The following is a 24751-nucleotide window of genomic DNA, read 5'->3' on the forward strand; positions in this document are numbered from 1 at the left end:
TATAATGTTGATATGTTTTTATAGTTTTAATTTTTTTAGTGCTGGTCTTTGACTGATTGATTGATTGTAATAGTTCAATGCAGTCAGGGTCCATCAGAACTCAGGATCAGAGCAGTCATGTTTCAAGTTCCCATGAGATCCAGCTCTCTGTCTAACAGGATATGGGACAAGAAGTAATGAAGTTCTAAGCATAGCAACTGAACTTCAGAAGGCGCAGATGCAGATAATTTTGCCCAAGAGTAATGGGAGGTTAAGTTCCAAAAGCAGAAGTTGAAGATAAAAAAGGCCAGGATCAAGTAGAGCAAGTGTGGGGAACCTTTGTCCCCCCCCCAATATTGCTGAATGGCCACACGTGCTGGGGTTGATGGGAGTTGTAGTTCAGCAACATCTGGAGGGCCAAATGTTCCCCACACCTGAAGTACCGTAAATCTGCAATCCAATACACACTTATCTGGCAGTAAGTCCCATTGAACCCAATGGAGCTTACTTCTGAGTAGGTGCTTATTGAATTGCAGCCTAATGCAGGAGGCCAAGTTCTAAAGACAGCCAAGATAGGGAGGAGGTTTTAGACAGGCAGGAGCCTCTCCAGTGGGATGAGTTTTTCTTCTGAAACCACACCCTAAGGCTGGTGTTTTATACGTGTGGGTGGAGTCAGATTGGTCCTTGAGGTCAGCTGACAGCACGGCATGCTAGTTGCTTCACAGCCTAGATAGTGCCCTTGAGGAACACATAGTTCAGCCTGCAAGCTTTGTGGTAAAAATGCAGTATTAGTGTCACAAGAGGAACAGCACAGGAGACTGGCTGCTGGAAGTTCTGATGTGAGATGCAAGCATGCTTTCCAGTGCCTTACAAATGCTCCCAAGGCTGGCTCCTCAGACAGGATGCTAACCAGCGGGTCTGGCATTAGGAATAGGCAAATATGTCAATTTCATTTTTTTCCCTAGTCTTAAATCCAATTCTCCACATTTCCACATTGTGAATTCCATTTTTAAAAAGTTCTCATGAAAATGCCTCAGCATTTGTGTGTGCATTTCTCCCAATATACACATTTTTTATGCAATTTTGCCTAATACAAGGCATGTTTGTATGCTATTTTCACTCATATGTGCCTTTTTTAAATGCATGCTTTACCCTCATATATGCATTTCCTGCAAATTGCTCGGTTGCAGAACTGCACGGCAAAATTTAAAGAAGCGTGAATTTGGAAGGATGGCTGCATTTCAATTCATGTGTAGTATCGGGACGTCTGAATTAGGCAGATGCACCTTTACATGTGAACTGAATCAAATTTCTCCCTCATTTCTACTTGGGATGGAGGCCCCAGGATCTTGATGCTTGCAACAAAATAGAAATCAGATGACATCAGCATTTAAGAAGAGGGAGGGGGAAAAACCCTTTGCTTATGGCAGAGTTTCTAACTTCAGTTCATCTGTTTGCTGAGCACAGAAACTGAGTCAACCCTAATTATCTCCTTGTCCCAATCAGCATGAGAGATGAGCAACGGAAAATATGTGCCTGCAAAAATTTGGAGGTAAGCAACTGCTGTGCTTTTAATGAATAGCTCTGTCACTTTTCTTTATTTATTGTCCCCTCTCATCCATTAAGGGCCACATTTGCAGCTGGTTGCAGAATGCCCCTCAAGTGATACATCCCTATCTTCTCAGAGCATCTTGTAGGTGCTCAGGGCTGTGGGTCAGGGATATGGAATGTGTTTTGCATGGAAAAGATTTCTGGTCCAATTCCTAGCAACTCCAGGTAGGACTGGAAAACACTTCTTGTCTGATAAAAAAGGGGGGATCAGTGGAGGTTTCCCTCCCTAGTTTGCTTTGCCATTCATCTGGACTAATTTCCAGTATTGTAATCCAGGAAACAGAATTAGTTCTTCTGATGACTGCTGAGGAAAATATCCGTGGTATTTGGGCATAATAGGCGTGCATTTTCTGCAGGCAGGGCCCAGAGGTCACTGGGTAAACCTACTTGGTGTCCTTTGAAACTGACCCTTTCAGATGGAACCTCACTGAGTCCAAAGTTAAATTCAAAATGGATTCAAAAGACCCATCCAGCCCAATGACTAGAGCAGCCTTTCCCAACTAGTGGGCCACCAGATGTTGTTGGACCACAACTCCCATCAGCCTCAGCCAGCATTGCCAATGGTCAAGAAAGATGGGAATTGTGGTCCAAAAACATCTGGAGGCACACTGCTTGGGAAAGGCCGGACTAGAGCCATCTCCACCCCAAAGACTTTCCATATGAATATTGAAATCATCATTCTCATAAGTTTATTTGTATGCCACTTTCCCACAGAATTGTGCCCAAAGTGGCTCACAACATAGGAGATGGACAACAGTAAAAATAACCATTCAAGAAACATACTAAGAACAATTAAAAATAATCATAATGTCAATAAATGCAGGAAATAAATCCACACAACTTTATATAAAACAATACAAATATGCTAACCTAATTTAACAGCTTAAAACTAAACAGGAGACGGAATAATGTCCAATGCAGAAATAAAATGATTGAAATGTCACTATGCTGAAAGGACATGCCATAGAAGCTCACTACGCTTAAGATGCATGTGTTGGATCGTAGCTATGCCTCTCACTTGTGGGAGCCTTCCTGCCCATATCTCATCTGGGCCTGCCCTTTCAATCATATTCCCATCTCTCATGTTAGGAGGTGAAGATTGCCAGTCCTTATTCAAGCCCACATACCCTCATCGCTTTGATATTGCTCACTTTCTCTCTGAATATCTCTCCCAATACCATCCTCAAGACATTTAGGAAGGATGAACAAAGTTTGACTCCTCAAGTGCTGCTAGAGGCATTTGCAAAGTTTCTACCAATTCATCCTAAACTGAAATCTTAGGAAATGGAATTCAGGAAAATGTGGAGATATCTGATAGAGCAATGTGTAGTTTGGTCTTCAGGTTGACAACTAGAGGTGTCCCCAAGACTCCTGTTTCAGGGCTCAGAAATAGAAGCTCATGATGCTCACCTCAAAAAGACCAAAACATTTTCCCAGGTTTGGATTGCTGGCATTTAGGAGCCCTCGGAAAAAGTATATTTCCTTTGTATGCTATGCACCAGTGGCACAGGTGCTGACAGCAGAGATCTCCCTTCCACATCCTGCTTCCTGCCATCACAGTAGGTAATGCAGTTGAAGGGGTGGGACTTTTGAGGATGGTTGATGAGTGAAAATGTGATTTGGGGACTTGGTGGTTCCCCTTGGCCAATTGCAGAGGTTCTTGTGGATTTGATCAAGGCAAAGAGTACACTGGGTCTATTCCTGGATATTTTATTTACAGGCAGGAGGAGGGAATATACAGAGCACAAAGCAAAGCAAAAGACAGGCAGATTATGTCCCTTCAGTCGCTGGGAACCTCTGACAGCAAGAGACGGATTCCTGTAATGGCCAGCACATAGCACCCTTCACAGTCTCAGTTTACACTGAGGCTCTTGAAGGAGGTTTTCCAAGCCTCTTTCACATCTTGCAAACATAAACGTTCTTAGAGGCTACGTGACTCTCCTTTAACAGATGGCTGACCTTGAAGTCCTGCCAAGAGCAATCCGAGAACGAGTAATAGATCAGGAGGTGCCCAAAGATAAAATCAGAGTGCAGCTGGCTAATTAAAAGGTCCCTACACAGATCTGGGCATGAGAAGAGTTTATTGGTGTGCACGATGGACTCCTCGTGATATCAATGCTCTTATACAGTTTCCACCACCGTGGGTGGGAAATTGGACCTTGTTGTGTTGGGGTCATGATGTGGTCTGTAGGAATTGAGATTGACTCAGATGAGAGATATATGATAATTGGGGACAGGGTAGCTTAACCTAAACCAACCCAAGTAAGCTTGCAGGAGCTCATCCATTGTTCATAACAGCACCACAGGGGAAGTAGCACATCAGAAGAAGGGTGTTCCATCTCATCCATGGGCCCACATCTGCCTAAGGGTCAAAGAAGGCCCTGACTCATATCTGGTCTGCTGTAAGTACAACTTTATTTCAAGTCTGTTGCTTCACAGGCCGACTTATACCCATGTCCCAGGTTGCTCTCACGCAAAAGGGCAGTCCTTCCATAGGCCTCCTCTTCTGCTGTGCCTGGCTCCCATGCTGTTGGCCTTGGTAGGCTTAAGTCCAGACCTTCTGTGCTTCCCATAAGGATGATGAATAAGAGTGCTTCTTCTCTTTAAGATCCATTGCTGGGTGTTTGATAGTGCAGATCAAGGCCTAGTTAGATGACAAGGTGCCAGCAAGAGACTGGCGAGACCCAGCAGCTCACTGCAATAACACTCAAGAACTGGATCCTCCTCTTTCTCTCTCTCTTGCCCCAGACAAAATGTGTTCTACATGAACTGCATGATTACATCTGCAAATACATTTCAGTTTCCCCCTCCCCTCCGCCCTGGTATTTTGCCTAATTCTGGAAGTAGGTTGTGGGTTTTCTTTTCTTTTCTCCCCCTGCAGAACCTCCCCCCAGGATAAGCCACAAAGCAAAGCAATCATGCAAGAAGATTTATGACAGTCATTTGTTTACACAAATATATTCATAGACATTTTGAGCCCCCTCTTCTGGCTTTCCGTTTTATTGAGTGTGAAAGCACAAGCTGTTCCCAAATCACACTTTTGCATTTTTCATAAATCAGATGCTATTGATATCATCTTTGAAGAAAGAGACATATTCCAGGGATCTTGCACAGAGAGGGTTTTGGTGAAAAATTTCTGGGAAATATGGATTGTAAGGGAAAGGGACACAGAACTCATGGGCAATACTGGAGCAAAACCAATATATCCATTGCGAATGCAGTTTGGAAGAAGACTTGTGACTGAGTAAAGGTGGAAAGGTCTTATTTATTCACAAGAGAGGATCTGCCAAACAATAACCAAATTATGTAAGTACAGCCAGGTGGGTTTGAATTAATGAACAAGCTGAAACTGAACCCTGATAAGACTGAGGTGCTGCTGGTGGGGGACAAAGGAAGGTTGGGAGAAGTTGACTTGAAGTTCAATGGGGTGAGTTTACCCCTGAAGGACCAGGTCCGCAGCCTTGGGGTTGTACTTGATTCCAGGCTGTCCATGGAGGCTCAGATTTCGGCAGTGAGCCGGGCAGCCTGGTATCAACTACACCTCATACGAAGGCTGCAGCCCTACCTTCCTGTTCATCAGCTCCCAATGGTAGTACATGCCCTGGTCACCTCTCGTTTGGATTACTGTAATGCACTCTACGTGGGGTTACCCTTGAAAACGGTCCGGAAACTACAACTTATACAAAATGCGGCGGCTCGACTACTTACGAACAGTCGCCGCCGGGATCACATCACACCAGTGTTGTTCGATCTACACTGGCTTCCAGTTGTTTTCCGGGCCCAGTTCAAGGTGTTGGTATTAACCTTTAAATCCCTATACGGTCTTGGCCCAGTTTATCTTATGGAGCGCCTGCAACGCCACCAATTATGCCGCCCGACAAGATGAGCCACACAGGGCCTTCTCTCAATCCCGCCGACAAAAACAGCCAGATTGGCGGGTACTAGAGAGAGGGCATTCTCAGTGGTGGCCCCCACCCTCTGGAACTCCCTCCCACAAGATCTACGGCACGCCTCTTCCCTAAATACATTTCGTAAAGCCTTAAAGACCTGGCTCTTTCAACAGGCCTTTGGGATTTCCGGGGAGGGTTAATTACTAGATTGAATTGCCTCCTACTGTATTGTATGCTGTATTGTTTTATACTGTTTTTATATTGTACTATTGTATTTTATTATGCTGTGTTTTAACTGTCGTACGTCGCCTAGAGTGGCCATAGGCCAGATAGGCGACACAGAAATTAAAATTTATTATTATTATTGTTGTTGTTGTTGTTGTTGTTGTTGTTGTTATTGTTATTGTTATTGTTATTATTATAATGTATATGAAGGAAGCATCCTTCCACTCCCTTGGGCATGGAAACAGCTGGAGTCTATGGCTCCCTAGCCAAAGATTGGGACAAATTCTTGCTCCCTGCTAAGTGAATCTTGAGTATGTGAACCTAACACGCACACCCAGACCCTACTGTCCAGCATTCACCAAGGTGTCAATGCCAGACCTAAAGGGCAGCCCAAGGACCTCCTCCCCCCAAAAAAATTAAGGCTGTGGAAAGTGACTCAAGAGTGTTCTTAACCCAATGATACCTCAGGACTGACTGACTGGTGCAATGCATGTGGAGTTTGACTTGTATATGGCAAGGGTTCTGCTATGTGTGTGCAGTGAATTGTTATGTATTCTGCATGGGCTGCACTACACGTGGATGCCCTCCAAGTGTACCATAGCTCAGGAGTCAGCCTCCCTGTCATCCCAAGAGGGATCTGAGGATATGGAGCCAATGGTAGCCAATGTGGTGCCTTCCAGATGTTGCCAGACTACAGCTCCTATGATCCTTGGCCATGCTGACTGGGGGCTGATGGGAGTCACAGTCCAATGACATCTGTAGGGAACCATGTTGGCTTGCCCTGATATGGAGAACAAGGAAGGCTGGGAGCAGGAACAAGCCCCAGAGTCCCAGAAGGCACCACCCCACCAATGAGTGACTCCAATGGGAGAAGAGACTCAGAAGCCAGTGAAGCCTTTTTCTGCCTTCCTCCTCTGACTTAAAGGATGAAGGTGCACAAGGGACCTTAATGGCTTCCAAACCCCCTCCAGGAGCTCCCGAGTCCCACTGCAGCCGACACCCAAGGAACAGGGCATTTCCACTTTAAGCAGTAACAGTTTTCTTGGATGGGGAAGAGCTAGGGTCACCAAAACCTGACAGTTAAGCTCTCTGTTGGCTCCAGATTCTTGTCGGAGCAATACCCTTGCTTATATGCTCCTCACTCTGTGTCTGGCCTATCCTGCTCCAAAATGAGCTGTCCATGGTACTGCTTTCTGGTCTGGACCATACAAAGCTTCAATGGCACTGCCCTGAAGGTCTCACAGGGAGGGCTGGAGAACACTGTATTGTACTGCCTTCGATTCTGACTTATGGCAACCCTATGAAGAGGGTTTTCATGAGGCTGAGAGGCAGTGACTGGCCCAAGGTCACCCAGTGAGCTTCACGACTGTGTGGGGATTCGAACCCTGGTCCTTGAGCAGGGTATAAGTGGAAACTGAGCTCTTTTTTTTAGTAGTAGCCACAGGTGGAGCCTAATTGTTAGCACCGCTGGTCCTGCAAGGTGCTGCTTGACTTAAAGGAGCCCACCCTTCTCCAGTAACCTCCTACTGCGACTGAGTTGAGGAGCCTCACATCTTCCTGGGTCTTCTGTAGTGCAGCTTCTGAGTACAAGGATGGCATTACCATATCCTTGAGCCAGGTGAAGGGGGGACTGATAGCAGAGGTTCTGGGGTTGGCCCTGAGTGCCCTTCCCCTTCTGGTTTGGAGTCCTCACCTCCATTATCTCAAGAAAAGGAATCTGGTCCTTGACGGTATCCTCTCTCTTTAATCTAGGCTAGAGAATGGCAGTCTAAATCTCCTAGTGTGACATCATGTCTAACTCTTTTAAGGGTTGTGTCCTTAGAATGGATGCAACTCTTGTATGGGTGTGGCTAACTTATGCCCATTCATTTCAATGGGTCTGCCATGAGTAAAACTTGGATACAACTATGTATGTCCCCATGTGAACATAATGGGTTGTATAGCCAATGCTAGTACTACTCAGAGTAGACTCACTGAAATTAATGACCATGACTAACTTTGGTCCATTGATTTCAGTGGGTATGTTCTGAATAGGACTAGCACTGGATGCATTCCAATCAGACGGTGTGTGTTTTCTCTCTCTCCTCAATCTAAAGAACATAAGGTGCTTGGAATATTTCATTAAGGCAATGTTACCTGCCCAGCACTTTAACTGCAAGCCTAAATGAACAGCTCAAGAGAAAACATGTAACATTCTAATTAAAAACATTTTATTTTCAGTGATTCAATCATTTGAAAGAGAGCTCAGGCTGATATGGTAGACATTAGCAAATCAGATCTCTCCATCCTGGGTCCATGGCAGTATGAGGGTCAAATATAATTTAATTGAGAAATCATTATTTTTTTTAAAAAAAATCCTTTAAACAAGCAATCATCAGAGTTGTATCATTTCAGCGTGACATATAATTTCCCTTAACAATTTTTCCTGGGCTCACTTTAAGAAATATTACTGGAGGTCTTCTCTGAGTTAAAAAAATCAGAGCCATCATGGTACCTCAAGACTCAAAGTTCTTCCCATCCTGCTCCTTTATGGCACAGATGGGGAACTGGACATGGCTGGTGGGACAGAGCCTTCCTTCCCCCACCCCACAGGCCAACTTTGAAAGGTGGGTGAGGTTGTCCCATTAGCGGGGTGCGGGGAGTGCGGACCGCACCCAGGTGACACCATGAGGGGGTGACACCCAGAGCCTCCCCGTTGCGGGGTAGGGCGCCTGCGCCGTTGCCCGGCAAAGGAGCCAAGAAGCGCTCCAGGTCGGCGTCAGAGCAGCCAACTCCTCCTCCTCGGAGGCAGGCGGGCGGGTGAGACCGGGAGCAGTGTCGGCAGCGTGAGGGAGGCGCGCTGGCATTCCCAGGCCTGCTTCTCTGGCTGGGCGCCCCTCCGGCGTGCGCCCTCCCAGGGGCATGGGTGGCTGGCCTTGTGCGCTCACATGCTCAGCAGGACATTTGGGGGCTCACCAAGGAGTTACCGCCCTGGGTGACACCAACCCTAGCGACACCACTGGGTTGTCCACCTGCCAGTTCCATGATGCCATTATGACATTGGGTGATAACTTGAAAGGGGCTCACCTTTGGAGTTCATTTGCCAGCAGTTTCAATAGAAGCTGCTTGCAGACAGACTTTAAAAGTGATATCTCTCAGCACTCATCAACTGATGGGTGTTGAGAGACATCAGTTTAAGGTCCATTTGCAGCATTTTAATTTCTCCTAACACACAAGGTTTTGTAGGCAGTTCTGACTAATGTACACATTTTTGCAAGCAATTTCTCATCATATAAGGCATTTTTGGTCTGCTATTTTCACTCATATATTCATTTTTATGCACACTTTCCCCTAACATATGTATTTTTGTAAACATTGGTTGGCAAACTGCATTGCAAAATTCGAATAAGGGCAAATTTCGAAGGATGGCTGTGTTTTGTTTCTCATCGTATTTCTTAAAGTGCCAATTTGGTAGATTCAACGTGAAATACGCACGGAATCAAATTTCTTGCCCATCCCTACTTTGCATTCCTGTTTCCCTTTTTCATCTGAATTCTCCAGCGTCTCTGGTTGTCATATGGAAGACATTCCCCTTTTCCTTGCTACAATTTTGGTGTCACTGGGCATTTTTCCAGTGACGCTGTAACTGGAGTATAATAAACAAGGATACTCTTTCTGACCTCAGTATCCCATGTTCTCCTGCTGATATTTGTGCTGAAAGCAGCACCTCTTTGCTTCCTCTGTATTGACTGTGGCCTCTTGTTACGTTACTCCAGCCAAGGAATGCACAAATGCATCTAAAAGGTAAAACGGGTACACAGCTCTTTCCTAATGGCTCATGCACAAAACAAGCCAGCAAAAGGACATGAAGTTCTTTCAGCCTCTGCTTGGTGAAGAGGAAACTTTCCCGCCGGGAATAAGAGCTACTGTTCCTTAATTTTCTTCCTCCTGCACAGCAGGAGAGAAATCAACCAGAACAAAACAGAGAGAGAGAGAGAGAGAACAAGAAAAGCCCAATGTCATCGTTAAGATTTGGTTCAGCACTTATGAGAACATCAGTCCCAATGGCCAGTGGAGAGGGGTGGGTTTCAATTCAATTCAGTTCACATTTAAAGACAAACTTAACTAAGGGTGCAATCCAACTGGTGTTGGATATGGCAGACCTCCAGCCGAGCCGGTTGGGGCCCAGCCCAGCCAAGCTCAACCAGGCTCAGCTGGGCTATGCCAGCATAAGTGCCTCATCCTGGTTCAACTGGAGGTCCACTGGGAAAGCCCAGCCCATCATAAGAGGAGTGTTCTGGGGGGTGTCAGGGGAGGGGCCAAGGGGACCTTATGCAATATCCAGGTCCTGTTTGGCTCCCTCCCACGGCCCTCCATCATGGCAGCGAGTATGCCAGGAAAAGGGTGGAAGAAGGAAACATGCATTTTGTTCCTTCCACCATGCTCTACTGGTACAGCCAGTGTCCTCCTCTCCAAGAGGACTCTGAGCAGCAGCTGGATGTGGCGGCCCCTTCTGCCAGCTCCTCCTCCAGCAGCTTCGCTCCCGCCGGCCTCCAGCAAGTTGGATTGCTCTGCTTGGCTCCACTCCTGTTCACACTTCCCTAAGAGTGAATCCAATTTGAACTTAATAGGGCTTCAAAGGATTGCAGCGTCATCCGCATTTCCTGAAACAAGGTTTGGGAACCAAAACATGGCCATCCTTCCTAATTTGCACTTCTCCAAATTTTGCAATGCCATTCTCCAATCAAGCAACATGCACAAAAATTTATATGCTAGGGTAGAGTGGGCATATATTAATGAAAATAATATACAAAGGTGCATTATATCTGGGAAATTGCTTAGCAAAAAAATGCATATGAGATAACATTGTGTACCAAAACGTGTGTGTTAGGAGAAATTTGCACTAAAATGCTGATAAACTTTTAATGATTTGCAAAATTTGCAAATGGATGTGGAAATGTGGAGAACTGAAGACTGGAAAAATGAGAAATTGAGAGAAACCAAAATAGACAGATTTGCTCATCCCTAGCCTATGGAGACAGGAGGACTTTTTATTTATTTATTTAAAGGATAGATGTATCCCTACAGATGGACAAAGCAACTGTTATTTATTTATTTATTATGTTTATTCAAAATTATTTATAAACTGCTTAATGTTTTTTTAAAAAACCTGAGCGGCAAACAACTTTAATAACAATAAACAATAAACAGAATGCCTTGTTTGGGATCTTTCCTTTGACTGCTGCCAGTGGGGATGCCTCTGGCAGCCCGTCCATCTGCTTAGACCTTTGGCAGGTGGCGGAGCTCCACACTGATGGAGTGAAATTGGCGTCCCTCTACAGGTGGAGGCCTGCAGAGTCTGATAGGGCTGGATGGAAGGACACCTTTGTGCAACCCATCACCACCTAGCCTGGTGCACAGGGAGTTTGGATTGCCCCCTAAACCAGCCTATTTCTGGTTCACGTCTCTTTTGTCTGTGTTCACCTATTCTGTCCTGTTTACACATTAATCTGCAATGATTATGCACACGTAACTGCAATATATGCATTTCTCCACACATTCCATGGCTAGAGAACTGCACTGCAAAATTATGAGAAATTCCAAAGGATGACTGCATTTCAGTTTACATAAGTGTGGATTAGGTAGGCTCACCTTTAAAAGCAAACAAACAAATTTATTCACAATCCCTAATCACAACTGTCTTGCAGACACCGGTCCCAAATCATCACTTGGCAGCTGGCTTGGACATACGAAAAAGGAGCAACAAAAGCTCTGAAAATGACAAGCAACCGGGGTGTGTGGGGGGGTGGTGTGGAGGCGTGGGGGGAGAAAAATGGGTTTTCATTAGTTTTCCATAAGTAGATTAAACCAAACAGGGTGTAAAGAGTCCCATGGGTTCCAATTAGGCAGCTTACTCTATAGCTGAATGGTCCTAAACAAGCAGCAATTTGAATAGGAAACACTTTACACAGCAGGAATTTAACAACAGGAAGGGGCCTCCCTTCCAACCTATCCAAGTGTCAAGTGCATTTGTTGGGGAATTCAACAGCATTGCTATGGAATGAAACATACATTTCCCCAACTATACAGTCTTTATCGTCTCCTTCCAGTACTGATACTTCAGATAGTTTGTACAGTCAGCAGAAAAATCAACCCGACCTGAGGACCCTTCACTCTTCGGAATCCTCTGCAGGGTTTGAAGAAGAGATTCTTCTTAGAACCAGAGGACTATCTGGGTGTGGAACAAACTGTTTGCATTTGCATATATGCACACTCACTCTCTGGGAAAGAGCTGTGTCTCACTGGTAGAGCACACACATTGCATGCAGAAGATCCAGGTTCAGGTCTTGGCAACTCTAGGCAGAAGTGGGCATATCCCCTGCCTGAACCTCCAGCAACTCACTCCCAGTCAGTGTAGTCAATACTGAGCTAATACACAGCACATAGCTAAGAGAGGCAGTGATGGCTACTAACTTATTCCTTTAAAAAGTATTAATAAGAAGAATAAGAATAAGAATACCGATACCGATACCGATACCCATACCAACACCAATACCAACAACAACAACAACAACAACAATAATAATAACTTTATTAGCTGTGCTTCACCAGCAGGACTCGGGGTGGGTTATAACAACTTAAAATTCAATATTAAGAACAGTTTAGACAAATTCAGGAAGGAGAAGGCTACCATTGGCTACTAACCCTGATGGCTACGTTCTACCTCCACAATCAGAGGCAGTAAGCCTCTGAATACCAGTCGTCAGAAACCTCAGGAATGGAGAGTGCCATCACACTTAGATCCTGCCTACAGGCTTCCCGTAGGTATCTGGTTGATCACTGTCAAAACAGGATGCTGACTAGATGAGCCATTGGCCTGATCCAACAGGCACTTCTTATGAAATGGAAGGAGCAACGGCCTGACCCAATATCAGGAAGCTTCCTTTGTTCCTATATTCAACTGACATGTCTATCAGCATTTGCACTTTTTGTAGACGTGCAAGCATTGCTCAAGTGACTTTGCATTTTCCTTGCCACCATCATTTTTTGGCACTGCACATGAAAGCAGATAGTTCCTGTTATGTCACCTCTGAGACTGTTGAGCGTACCTCTAGATCACAGCTCCCCATTGTTCTCTCCATAAATGAAGACGCAGACTCTTATAGGCTAAGAACATAGGAAGAGCTCTGATGGATCAAAGCAAAGGCCTGTCTATTACCACATCCTGCTTCTCTCACAGTGGACAACCAGATGCCTCTGAGATGTCCAGAAGGAAGACATTAGGCTAACAGACCTCTCTCACTGTTCCCTCCCAGGGGCCTCTCCCAGCCTCACCTGAAGATGCCAGGGACTGAACCTGGGCCCTTCTGCATGCAAAGCAGATGTGCTGTCACATAGTGCTGGCCTTTCCTCCAATAAGAAACCACCTTATACTGAGTTAGACCATTGGTCCATCAAGCTCAGAACTGCCTACACTGGCTGGCAGTGGTTCTCCACAGTTTCTGGCTAGGGGCATTGCTATACCTGGAGATGCCAGGGATTGAACCTGCTACCTTCTGCATGCAAAGCAGATGCTCTGCCGCTGAGCTGCAGCCCTTCATTGCAAGGAAGAATGAGCTGTCCCTCCACTGGCAGCACCCAGGAAGCAAGGGGAGAGGGAAAGGGAGTAGAAGAAAAGAGAGAGAGAGAGAAATGAATGGTCCTGCCCACTTTTCAACTCTACTCCCTCTCCCCGTGATAGAATGCAACCCTAGACAGAAAAAAGGTTCCCTGGCTTAACAAGCCACTGATTCTCACCTGCTGCATCTTGGTATAATATCCAGTTGTTCAAATCCTATTCCAGGGAAGGGACGCTTCTGGCCCAGGGGCCAAATGCAGCCCACAAGACCCTGAAATGCTCCCAGGCTGGCCCACACTCCCTAGACCACACCGCTCATTGGCCCTGCTTGGCACGCAGAGTGCTTGTCTAGATGGAGGAAAGAGAGGGCTGGGTGTGTATGCAGAAACTGGCCTATTGTACCAATGAAAGTTTTACATCCATTGCTTCGCCTGCTCTTGCCTCTGGCCTCGCCCATCACTCGCATGCGGCCCTTAGAAGGGTGCCCAGAAGGGAATGTGGCCCTTGGGCTGAAAAAAATCCCCCCATGCCCTACCCCCCCTCCCTGTACCAACAAAGAAAAGAAAAACCCTCCAGAAACCAGAGCCGTTAGCAACGTAGTTTTCCATCCCTTCTGAAATTATATGTGCTGACAATCCGTGCTGTAAATCGAAAGCTGTGTTTGCTGTAAAACTCTCCAAGAAATAATTTGGTTCCAAGGAGAAAGACAAAGTTGATAATGCACCAAAAGCTCTGCATACTAAGCAGCTTTTTCCCACCCACCCCTTGCTTCCAGACAGAATCTTTCTGTTTTATTTCAGAGCAGTGTTCGAATTGAAGAAATAAGGGATGATTGTAGGCTGCTAGGATCTGAAGCTGAGGATGAATTTACACAAATGCTGTGTGTGACTTGGGTTTAAAACAGTCCCTTCTCTGCAATAGTACCATCCCCTGACCCCCATTCCCATTTGGATTGTATCTTTAAGCAGCTGCTGTAGCTGCTTGCAATATTTTAACACATCCCTAGATGTCACTATAAAGCAGAACAGCAAAGAGTGAAATAGTAAAGGGCTAGCTCATAGGCACAAAATAGACATGTATCTGAGATCACAGGTATGTTTCCCCTACATTTTTTTAAAGCAGACGTGGAAATGGTTTGTTTAAGTAGAGGCATAGTGTTGTCCATTCCCCCTGCCATTCACTGAATTTTTCAGAGTCCTATCCTTAAATTCCTACTGTTCTTAAAACAAGCTATCATTAATTGGAGGTTGCCATTGTCTGACAAAGACCTTCCCTGAGCACCAGTTGCTGGGAATCACAAGTTGGGAGAATGCTATTGCAGTCAGGCCTCGCTTGTAGGCTTCCCATAGACATCTGGCTGGCCACTGTGAGATCATATTGGTGGACTAGATGGGCCCTTTGGTGTGATCCAGCATGGCTTTTTATTTTGTTGTTATTTGTTCCCAGTAGCTGGAATGCCGAGATATACAGCCTTCCCCCAACCTGGTGCCCTCCAGACGTTTTAGACTACAATTACCATCAGCCTTTGTAGTCCAAAGCATCTGGACGGCACCAGGTCGGGAAAAGCTGTATTAAGCTCTTATGGCACAAAAGCAACATTTTAGTAGATCACAACCTACCCCCACCCCATTTTTAATGTGAGACTCTTGATGCTTTGAGGCTCTTATTGCTTCCAAACTAACCTCTCAAGTGTCTCAAACAGAAATATTTTTGTTATATATATTTTCTCTCCCCTATCACCCCTGCACAATGCTTTGTTTATCAAGAGTTTCTCAGAGGGCACTGAGCTACTGGCATTGATGTATCTGACTTCATTTAGAAAGCCTGCTGCTGCCTTTGCTTGAGACAGGTAGAACATGAATAAGATTGATTTTGTGGATGGACAGATGGCGAGGTGGCGGCGGCAAAAATGGCTCCAAACTATGAATGGTGTTGAGAGAGAGAGAGAGATCAATGAAAAAAAAGTCTCTTTCAAAATACTAGAACTAGGCATCATCCAATAAAATGGATTAGTAGGAGGTTCAAGACGGGCAATCAGAAGAGCTTCACAATACACATTATCATCCTTCCAGACAAAGGGTTAGAAATGATGACCTTGACAAAGACTATGATGATGATTGCTAGCACTTTCTAAAAAAAATCAATCAGGCATGTGTACGGAAGATAAAGGCCAAAGGCCAAGAATGGACCCTACACATTTAGAAGCAGTATATCTTTGATTAGTAGGTGCTGGCTCAAAACAGAAATAGGATAGCTGTCTGCCCCATACCCCTGGGGAAAGGGCACATCATAGGGGGCCTGCTCCATACTTTCCATGGGGCCCACCTGGTAAGGAGGTCAAAGTAAAGGCACCAACTCACATCTATTCAGCTGTAGCTCCAGATTTATTAGAGAAATGTTACTTCACATAAGCCCTGTAGCCAGCCTTCCTTGTTAGGTGGGACAACCATGTTTCTAGATGTGGAATTTGGGGCAATGAGGTGCATAGCACCAGCCAATCCCACTCCCTCACTGGTGGAGAGGATGTGAGGGCTGGGCCAGGGGAAGGGAAAGGCAGTGACCTTCCCAAGCGCCCCTCCTGCACCCAGAGTATGTGTTAACTTACATTAATAACATTTAATCTGTTGAGTTGTCTCAAACTTTTTTGAGAAATCCCCGGGAATACCAGACTCAAAGCTTGACCTTGCCTATAGCTACAGTCCCCTTTCACCTGTAGTCTGTCCCTGTGTTCTGATTCTTCATGAACTTAACTACTTTGGTAAAGACAGTGAGCTCCTGAGTTTGGCTTTGATGCTGTATTAGGTATCTCAGCTTTAGATTCCACCTGAAAAACAAACTTGTCCATACAAGTTTGGGGAAGGGCACAGAGAAAATAAATTCTATAGGGTATGTTTGTTAACTCTTCCTTGAGAGTCCCTCATTCTTGTCTTGTTTCTGGCCTTTAGCTTTTCCTTCCTGTTGGACAATCAAGGGAAAACCTTTTAACTGACTGCTATATAAAGGACGAACTAAGCAATTGGAAGGGGTTTTTTTTACTGGTTGCTGGGTTGACGTTTCTGCCCAGAAACCCCGAAAAGGCCTCATGCTGAGTTGTAGATATTGGGAAAATCAGAAATTAGGCCTGAGTTACAGCCTGTGTCCAGCCAGCTAGCTAAGTGTAGTTTACACAATTAAACTGTAGTTTAGCAATAAACACAAAATCTGCTCTACTCATTATTTTAACTGCAGAATAAACAAACTCTTACTTCTTAGTGCAGGCAAAAAACATGCTTCTTTATTGCTAGCTTGGTAGACAGCATAATTGAAAATGAAAAGCAGAGCAAAGGAAAGTCCAAGGGGTAGAATCCAACTCTAGCCCATAATACAAAGGTCTAATGTTTACTTCTTCAAGGGTCATACTGGCTGGTTTTTTCCCCCAGGATCACTTAAGCCAGTGCTTTTTTAAAAAATAAAAAATAAGGTGCATATACTCATACCTTGATAAAAGTGCTGTAGGTGCAAGCACACAATGGTTGCCATGGGCAGCCAAAAAACAAGTGCCGGTACTCTGTACCGGTGAGTACCATCACAAAAAAAGTCCTGACAAGTAGTTATAGGGGGACTGTGATCATGAAAAATCCACCCTCTGCTAGAGAAAGTGTGTAGTGAGCAGACTTGGGGCTCTTTCAGATGAAGCCTTTGTTGTGCATTCCCCCTGCCATTCACTGAATTTTTCAGAGTCCTATCCTTAAATTGCTGCTGTTCTTAAAACAAGCTATCATTAATTGGAGGTTGCCATTGTCTGTCATGCCACCAATTAAAAAGAAGACAATTTCCCAAAAAAATTGGGGGGCAGCACCCCCATTTGCCCACCCCCCTCAGCTACAGGCCTGCTTCACATTCTCTGGTGAAGGCCTCAGTTCTTTCCAGCTCCACAACCTTTGGCAGACTGAGGGCTTTTTCAGTGTTCCAGAGGAGGTTCTTCCTCAATGTAGATAGGAAACTTCTGCCTCAATGCCCTTGGCAAACTTAAATCAAGGGGTCCTATGCCTCCCCAGGGTGCAGCAAGTCTAAAGTCTGAACCATGGGTGTCTCTGATCTGGCCACACCCAATAGGACTTCAGGACATAGCCTGATGCATGCAGTACTATCAGCAGAGCCACAGCTCCCTCCACAAAACTCCATCCTCCTCATCTCTCTCTCCAAGCCCTTTTATATCTTCCCTGACTTCCTTCTGCCTAAGACACAACAGCTGGGCTACTTCTCCATCAACAGGCAGCTGAAGGAGAGTGCTTCACCCTTCTTCCCCACAGGTGGAGTCTTCGGGCAATGGGAAAAAATGTCAAAATGAGGTCTCCTCAGGAGTCATTATCTGCTGGTGTGGATTGGGGTCCACTTAAGGGCCCAGGGCCCAGCACAGTCCTGGTAAGTCCTGGTGGCCCATCACACCATCTCATAGGAAACTCCCTTATACCAAGTCAGGCCATTAGTCCAAATAGATTAATATCATCTAGAACAGGGGTAGTGTGTGGAGACCTCTGGATATTGCTGGGCTCCAGTTTCCATCATCCCCAGCTCTTGAAGATGCAGGCTAGGGATGATGCAAGCTGGGATCCAACAACTTTGGGAGAGCACCATCTTCGCTACTCTGGTAACCACTGCTTTCCAGAGTTTTAGACAGGAGTCTTCTTTCCTTTTTGAAAACCTTTTTATTATTATTATTTTAATATTTTTTTAATTTTTAGTTTTTAATACAATACAATAAACAATCATTCTATCCAGTCACTAAAGTATTAGTTATGAACACAAACTTACACCATCAATTACATCATCTATACACAAATACATGCAATATATAGTAATCATATAATCAATCATATCACCAATCACTTCATTAATTAATCATTAACTAGAATTAAATAATACTCCATTCCTGAGAGAAAATAACTCAACAACAATCTTTCCCCAGTTCACTCATTTATTCTTCTGTTCTCTTCACTCTTAGCTCTTAAATTTCTCCCAATAAAAAAATATGGATTTGCTGAATCTCACACCTTGTTATTCCAATATGAAATAAACACACTTCATTTCTCTATAAAAGTATTCTCCTATTGTCTACCCTCTCTTACTTTGACTAAATTTGTTATTTTAACCATGCATGCCATATCCCAGATTTTAGCTAACCAAGAGTCTATAGAATGAATGATGGTATTCTTCCCATTCTGGCATATTATTATTCTGGCTGCCATTATCAAATTTGTCATTTCTGTATCTTCTTTTGGTATGGTATCCTTAAAATACCCAAACAGTATTATCAGTGAGTCTCTTGGGAGATCATAACCTAGATTTTTTTTTTTAATTTCTGAGAATACTAGATTCCAAAATACCTGGGTCTTTGTGAATGATCACATAATATGGAATATGTTTGGATAAAGGGGAAAGGTATCAAAGGTACGCCACCTTTGAACTCACATACATCACCATTGTTATTGTTACTACATTTTAGGGCCCACCTTTCCTCTTAGGAGCTCAAGGTGGTCTACATGATTCTCTCCCTCTCCACTTTATCCTTACAACAACCCTGTGAGGGAGGTTAGGTTGAGAGACAGTGACTGTCCCAGGGTCACTCAGCGAGCTTCAAGGCTGAGTGGTGATTTGAACTCTGGTATGCCAGGTCCTAGTCCAACACCAACACTCTAACCATTACACTACATTGGCTCTCTCTCACAACAGCAGGCTGGCACCAGATGTCAACAGTTACACATTCAACTTAACTTTCTCCAGGTACTAAAACTCTTGCTCAACTTCTTGGTTATTAGTTCACTAGCCCAGGCCATCACCTCCCTCTAAGCACCTTTCAGGATAAAATGAACAGCAAATTGTTTATAAATGTTCTAGTACTGTCAGCCTTTCCCACTGATACTTGCCTCAAACTAACGATGGCCAATCAAGCAGCAGTGATGCATGTTTTCAGCTGTGTCCATTGGGAATAAAATTCTTGTACATTTGCCCTTGAACAAAAGCTACCCTATTGAAAAGAAATGTGTTTCTTCCGAGGGCCAATACACAGACTGAGTGATGGTACCCAAGTCTGCAATTACCTGGGTCAGAATTTGATCGTGACAAGCTTGTAATGTCTATCTAGATCAAAAGTAGGAAACCTTATTCTGCCTAAGGGCCACATTCCCTTCTGTCCGCAATAGAAACTGCTGGCTCCAATGTCAGTGGGGCAGCGAATCCACTCTGGGTTTTAGTCTGAACATGTAAGGAGCTATTTAAGGTGCTGAACATATGAATCTGCTCTGCTCTGGGTTTTAGTTTGAACTTTCAGGGAGCTGTCCAAGGTGCTGACATGTGGCCCTGAAATACGTTCAGAACCTTAGATAGCGCCTTGAAAGTTCAAACTAAAACCCAGAGCACATCTGTTGCCCCACTGAGCCACCAGTCCCCATTGCTTCTGGGCAACCTTACAGGGGCCATTTTCCAGTGATGGGTGGGCTAGAGGCAAAAATGGGTGGAGTAATGAATGTAAATGTTATCTCTGTACAGTAAGCTAGTTTCTACACAAAACACACACCTCTCTCTGTCCACCATCCAGGCAAACAAGAGGCATTATCAGAGTTCAAGAACACATTCCAGTGAGGCAAACACATTTGAGGTCTGTAGCAGGGCCAGTGAGGAGTATGGTATGGAGAGAGTTTGGAAAAACCTGGAGAGCGGGGTCCCCCCCAAAAAAATATGCATTATGAATCGCAATTTCCTTGCAAATTTATTTATTTTATTTATTTTATTAGATTTATATACCACCCGACTAGCATTAGCTCTCTGGGCGGTGAACAACAGAATATAAAAATACAAAACATCTCAGATCTCATAATAAATACAGCATAAACATATATAAAACAAGAAATCAAAAACAATTACAACAAAATTTAAAACTAAAACAAGTTACATATTAAAACGCCATAGCAAAGAGGCAAGTCTTAACCTGGCGCCGAAAGGAGAGCAATGTCGGCGCCATACGCACCTCTTCGGGGAGACTGTTCCACAGTTCGGGGGCCACCACTGAGAAGGCCCTAGATCTTGTCACCGTCCTCCGAGCCTCCCTATGAGACGGAACTCAGAGGAGGGCCTTCGATGTGGAGCAAAGTGCTTTGCTAGCTCAGATTTACCATGAGCAAACATTATTTGCCTTAACACTTTACTCTTCAAGAAACTTGTTGAAGTTTTCACTAATTGCTGTGGAACTACGGTTTGCAACTGCATGTATAAAATTCATTTCCTTAATTAAACCCAGCCTTTTCTAACCTGGTACCCTCCAGAAGTTTTGGGTTACAACTCCCATCATCCCTGACCATTGTCCATGCTGGCTGAGGATGATGGGAGTTGTAGTCAAAAGATCCAGGATTGCTTCAGGCTGGGAAAGATTGATTTAACTCCTTACTCCCAATGATATTCTTCCTGATAGCTATGAAATGACATGGCCAATTAAGCAAGTGTTTGCTGTGTATCTTCATCTACATTCAGATCAATTTTTCAGTTGATTCTTGCTCCCCACCAGCCAAACCTACAATCTTCTCATTTGTAGGTGTGTTATTTTGAGAGGTGGTGGTACAGATGAATACTATAATTTCCAGGTCACAATACATTACAATATATGTCAGCTTTCCCTAACCTGACATCAGGTGTATGTCAGCCTTCCAGATGTTTGGACTACAACCAATAATCCCTAATCATAGGCTATGCTTGCTGGGGGTGATGATCTTTGTAGTTCAACAACATCTGTTCAACAACAACTGGATCACATAACATACTGTGATGTGCCCATATTACCAGCAGGAAACAGTTGCACAAGAGAACTTGTGTAGGAAAAAGTACAAGGGCTGTGTCCAACATTCTCTGTCTGCTTGCCAACAGGTGAGTTTGAATGTTGGGCAACAGAGGAATCCAATGCAACAGTTGTGCTAGCGGAAACTTGTGCAACAGACGGTGCAATCTATTGTGCAACAAAGTTACCAGCAACCTGCTTATGCAACAATGATCCACTGGCACAAAACATTCTGCCAGTGGAATAAATATACTGCTAAGAGACCTCTTAGTGCTATATTGGACATAATCCCAAATTCTGTGGGAAGGCTCATAAATATCTCAACCCAGTTCCAAACTGAGTGGAGGGGAATTTGCCCATCCCTACACAAAACCTAATAATGAGAGCTTTCCATCATGCAAATCCCTCCCCACATCCAACTTGAAATGGGACAGTCCAGGAACAGTGTTTAATCACATAATGAGCTGTTGTCTTGAGCAGGGATGGGAACCCTGTAGCCCTCCAGATGTCGCTGGACTCCTCCCCTCCGCCCAAGCCAGCATGGCCAAAAGTTGGGGATGATGGGAGTTGGAGTCCAGAAATATCTGGAGGGCCACAGGTTCCCTGTTACTGTTCCTCTTTAGCCATGGTCCATGCTGGCTGGGGTTGATGGGAGTTGGTCCACAACATATGGAGGAACCCAGGTTGGAGATCTAGAGCTAAGCTGAAGTGGCCCAGCCAAGAGCTGGGAGGCAATATATCAAAGATACCTCCCATCTTACATTTCCAGAAGAAGTGATCTTGTGGTTAGCAAATGTTAAATGAGAATCAGTCTTGGGAAAGAAAGAATTTGAGGTCCTGCTTGGAAGCTTCTGCCAATATTGTTGATTATTATCCTTTCATATTTGTTAAGATCAATAGGGTGGGGGTGGAGAGCAGGGGGAGGGAACAGTGGAAGTGAAATTGGCTTTTAAATCTAGCTTCCCCCGAGAAAGACAGTCATGCTCTGAGGTTTGTGGTATTTACTTGATAAGCGGTGATTAAAACAGTAATCCTGAATTGTAATCAAAAAGCAGCCAAGGCTCTGAAATTACTTTTTCTACTAAGCTTCCTCCTCCAAAACTCCTTTCTGAACAATAGCCCAGTGTAGCAGACAATAATGGAGAGGCTGTTCCAATCCCGCTCAGAAATATCCAACCCACTAATGTATAGTTTACAAAGCTTTCCCCCCACCCCGCCACCCATCTTTCAATTCTCATAAAAAAGGAACCTATAATTAGAGGATATAAAATGTTTCTCTCCATGGTTCCAATGTCAGTGAAAGAATGCCTGACATTTTCCATATGGCACTACAATCTGATGTGTTTTTAATATATCCCCTTTATTTGGATCAGTACATGCGTCTCTTCTACTGTGCCCCACTCCCGCTCCCCCAGTTCTGGCTCTTGTGCCACATCTCCATGCCAAGAAAAAGCATCACCTGCTAAACTAGGAGTCACCAATATGGCAGCTGTGGGCACTAGCGTGCCCAGCAGTACCTCCCCGTGGACACTAGTGGCTCAAATGTCAGTGGGTTAGTGAATCCAGTCTGGGTTTTAGTCCAAACTTTCAAGAAGCTGTCCAAGGGAACTCAGCACCTTGGACAACTCCTTGATAGTTCAGACTAAAACTCAGAGCAGATTCACTGCCCTACTGACATTGAACCCATCCATCTCCGTTGGTACCTCCTATGGCACCCATGAAAGATCTCAGTAAATATCCCCTTGATAATCCATAATGCATGGAAGGCTATTTGCTCTTCCCCCTCAGTTCTTGGTGGGGCTGACTCAGCTTTTCCTACATTGAACATGCTCCTTTAAACATGTCCACATTTCATGCCAGGATTGGACACCCAACTTCACAATCATTCTGAATAGAGGAGAGGTGCACAGAGATTCTCCCTATGAGTGAACCTGGCTGTGCCTGATGTATGTGCCATTTTTTTTCCATGGATGGGAGGGCTGATGAGTGGGATGCCCAGGAACGTTTTACACAGCAACTTGTATGCCGGTTTAGTTTGTTTGTTTGGTCACTTCAGTGATTATCACTGCATGTTAATGCATTGCATGTTAATGAGTTGTTTGTAAGATGCCCAGAAAAAACCATTACTGGATAGCAAATAAATATATAAAGGGAAGGAATTCATTATGACAGCTACTTTGTCTCCACTATGGAAGCTTTTTCTATATGTTTTATTTAAATGTACATCTGCTTTATATATAGCATTTTTAGAACTTACAGTGTCTTCCAATGACTCTCATTCGTTCTAGAGCAACTTTAGTTGCTTGTTGCTCATTTGTACAGATTGGCAATCAATAGTGAGCAATCATGAGTTCCCAGGGCCACACATCTGCCTGGTTCCCACATCGGGAAGGGCCACACCTCAGTGGTAGGGCATCTGTTTTGCATGCAGAAGGTCTCAGATTCAATCCCCCGCATTTCCAGGTAGGGCTGTCTGAGAGCTTGGAGAGCCACTGCCAGTCAATGTAGATAATACTGAGGTGGATGGACCAATGGGCTGACTCAGTATAAGACAGCTTTCAATATTCATATGATCTGGTGGATGTAAGGGCAGGAATTTCGGGCAGAAGGGCTGTGGCTCGGTGGTAGAGCACCTGATTTGCATGTAAAAAGTCTCAGGTTCAATCCTCAGCATCTCCAGATATGGTTGGAATAAACCCCTGTGTGAAATCCTGGAGAGCAACTGCCAAGCAGTGTAGAATAGCAATCTTTAACCCACACATGCATTTGGAGAGCCGTTTCTTAATATTTTTTTTGACCATATGTTTGAATGGAGGTGGTGCTGCTGCTGTGGTCCATCTTAGATCAAGTTGCAAGCTGGTAGTGGGTCTCACTCCCAACCCACCAGTTGAAGACCCATGGTGTAAGCAATACTGAGCCAGCTGAACCAATGGTCTCACTTGGCATAAGGCACCTCCCTATCTGCCAGTCTTCCACTTCAGTGATTTCTTTGGGGAGGGGCTGTAGATCAGTGGTAGAGCATTTAGTTTGCACACCTAGAAGGTCCCAGGTGCAATCCTCGATATTTGCAGACAGGGTTGGGAGAGACCCCTGTCTGAAATGCTGGAGAGCTGCAGCCAGTCAGTATAGACTAGGGATGGAAGATCCAGTTCTCTCAGTTTTGCATTTTTCCTATCTTAAATTCAGTTCTCCTCATATCTGTAGCAATTTGCCATTTTTTTTAAAAAAAAATCCTCATGCACATTCTCCAACATTTGGGGGTGCCTTTCTCCCAATAAACACAATTTCTTGCCATATAATGCATCTTTGTATGTTGTTTTCACTCATATATTTGTTTTTATGCACACTGTCATGCATTTTTGCAAATGTTGCTTGGCTGGCAAACTGCATTGCAAAATTCCGGTAAGCGTGAATTTCGAAGGATGGCTATGTTTCGATTCTCGTATTGTTTCAGAAAGTGTGGATTTGATAGATTCAGCATCAGATGTGAACTGAACTGAATTTCTCACCCATCCCTAAAGTAGACAATACTGAGATAGATGGACTAATGGTCTGACCAATGGTCAGTCATAAGGCAGCTTCCTACATTCCCAGGCCCCAATGTTGCTTTGGGGAAGGGATGTAGCTCAATGTAGCTTTGCA

This window comes from Rhineura floridana, chromosome 19, assembly GCF_030035675.1.
Source record: "Rhineura floridana isolate rRhiFlo1 chromosome 19, rRhiFlo1.hap2, whole genome shotgun sequence".
Taxonomy (NCBI): Eukaryota; Metazoa; Chordata; class Lepidosauria; order Squamata; family Rhineuridae; genus Rhineura; species Rhineura floridana.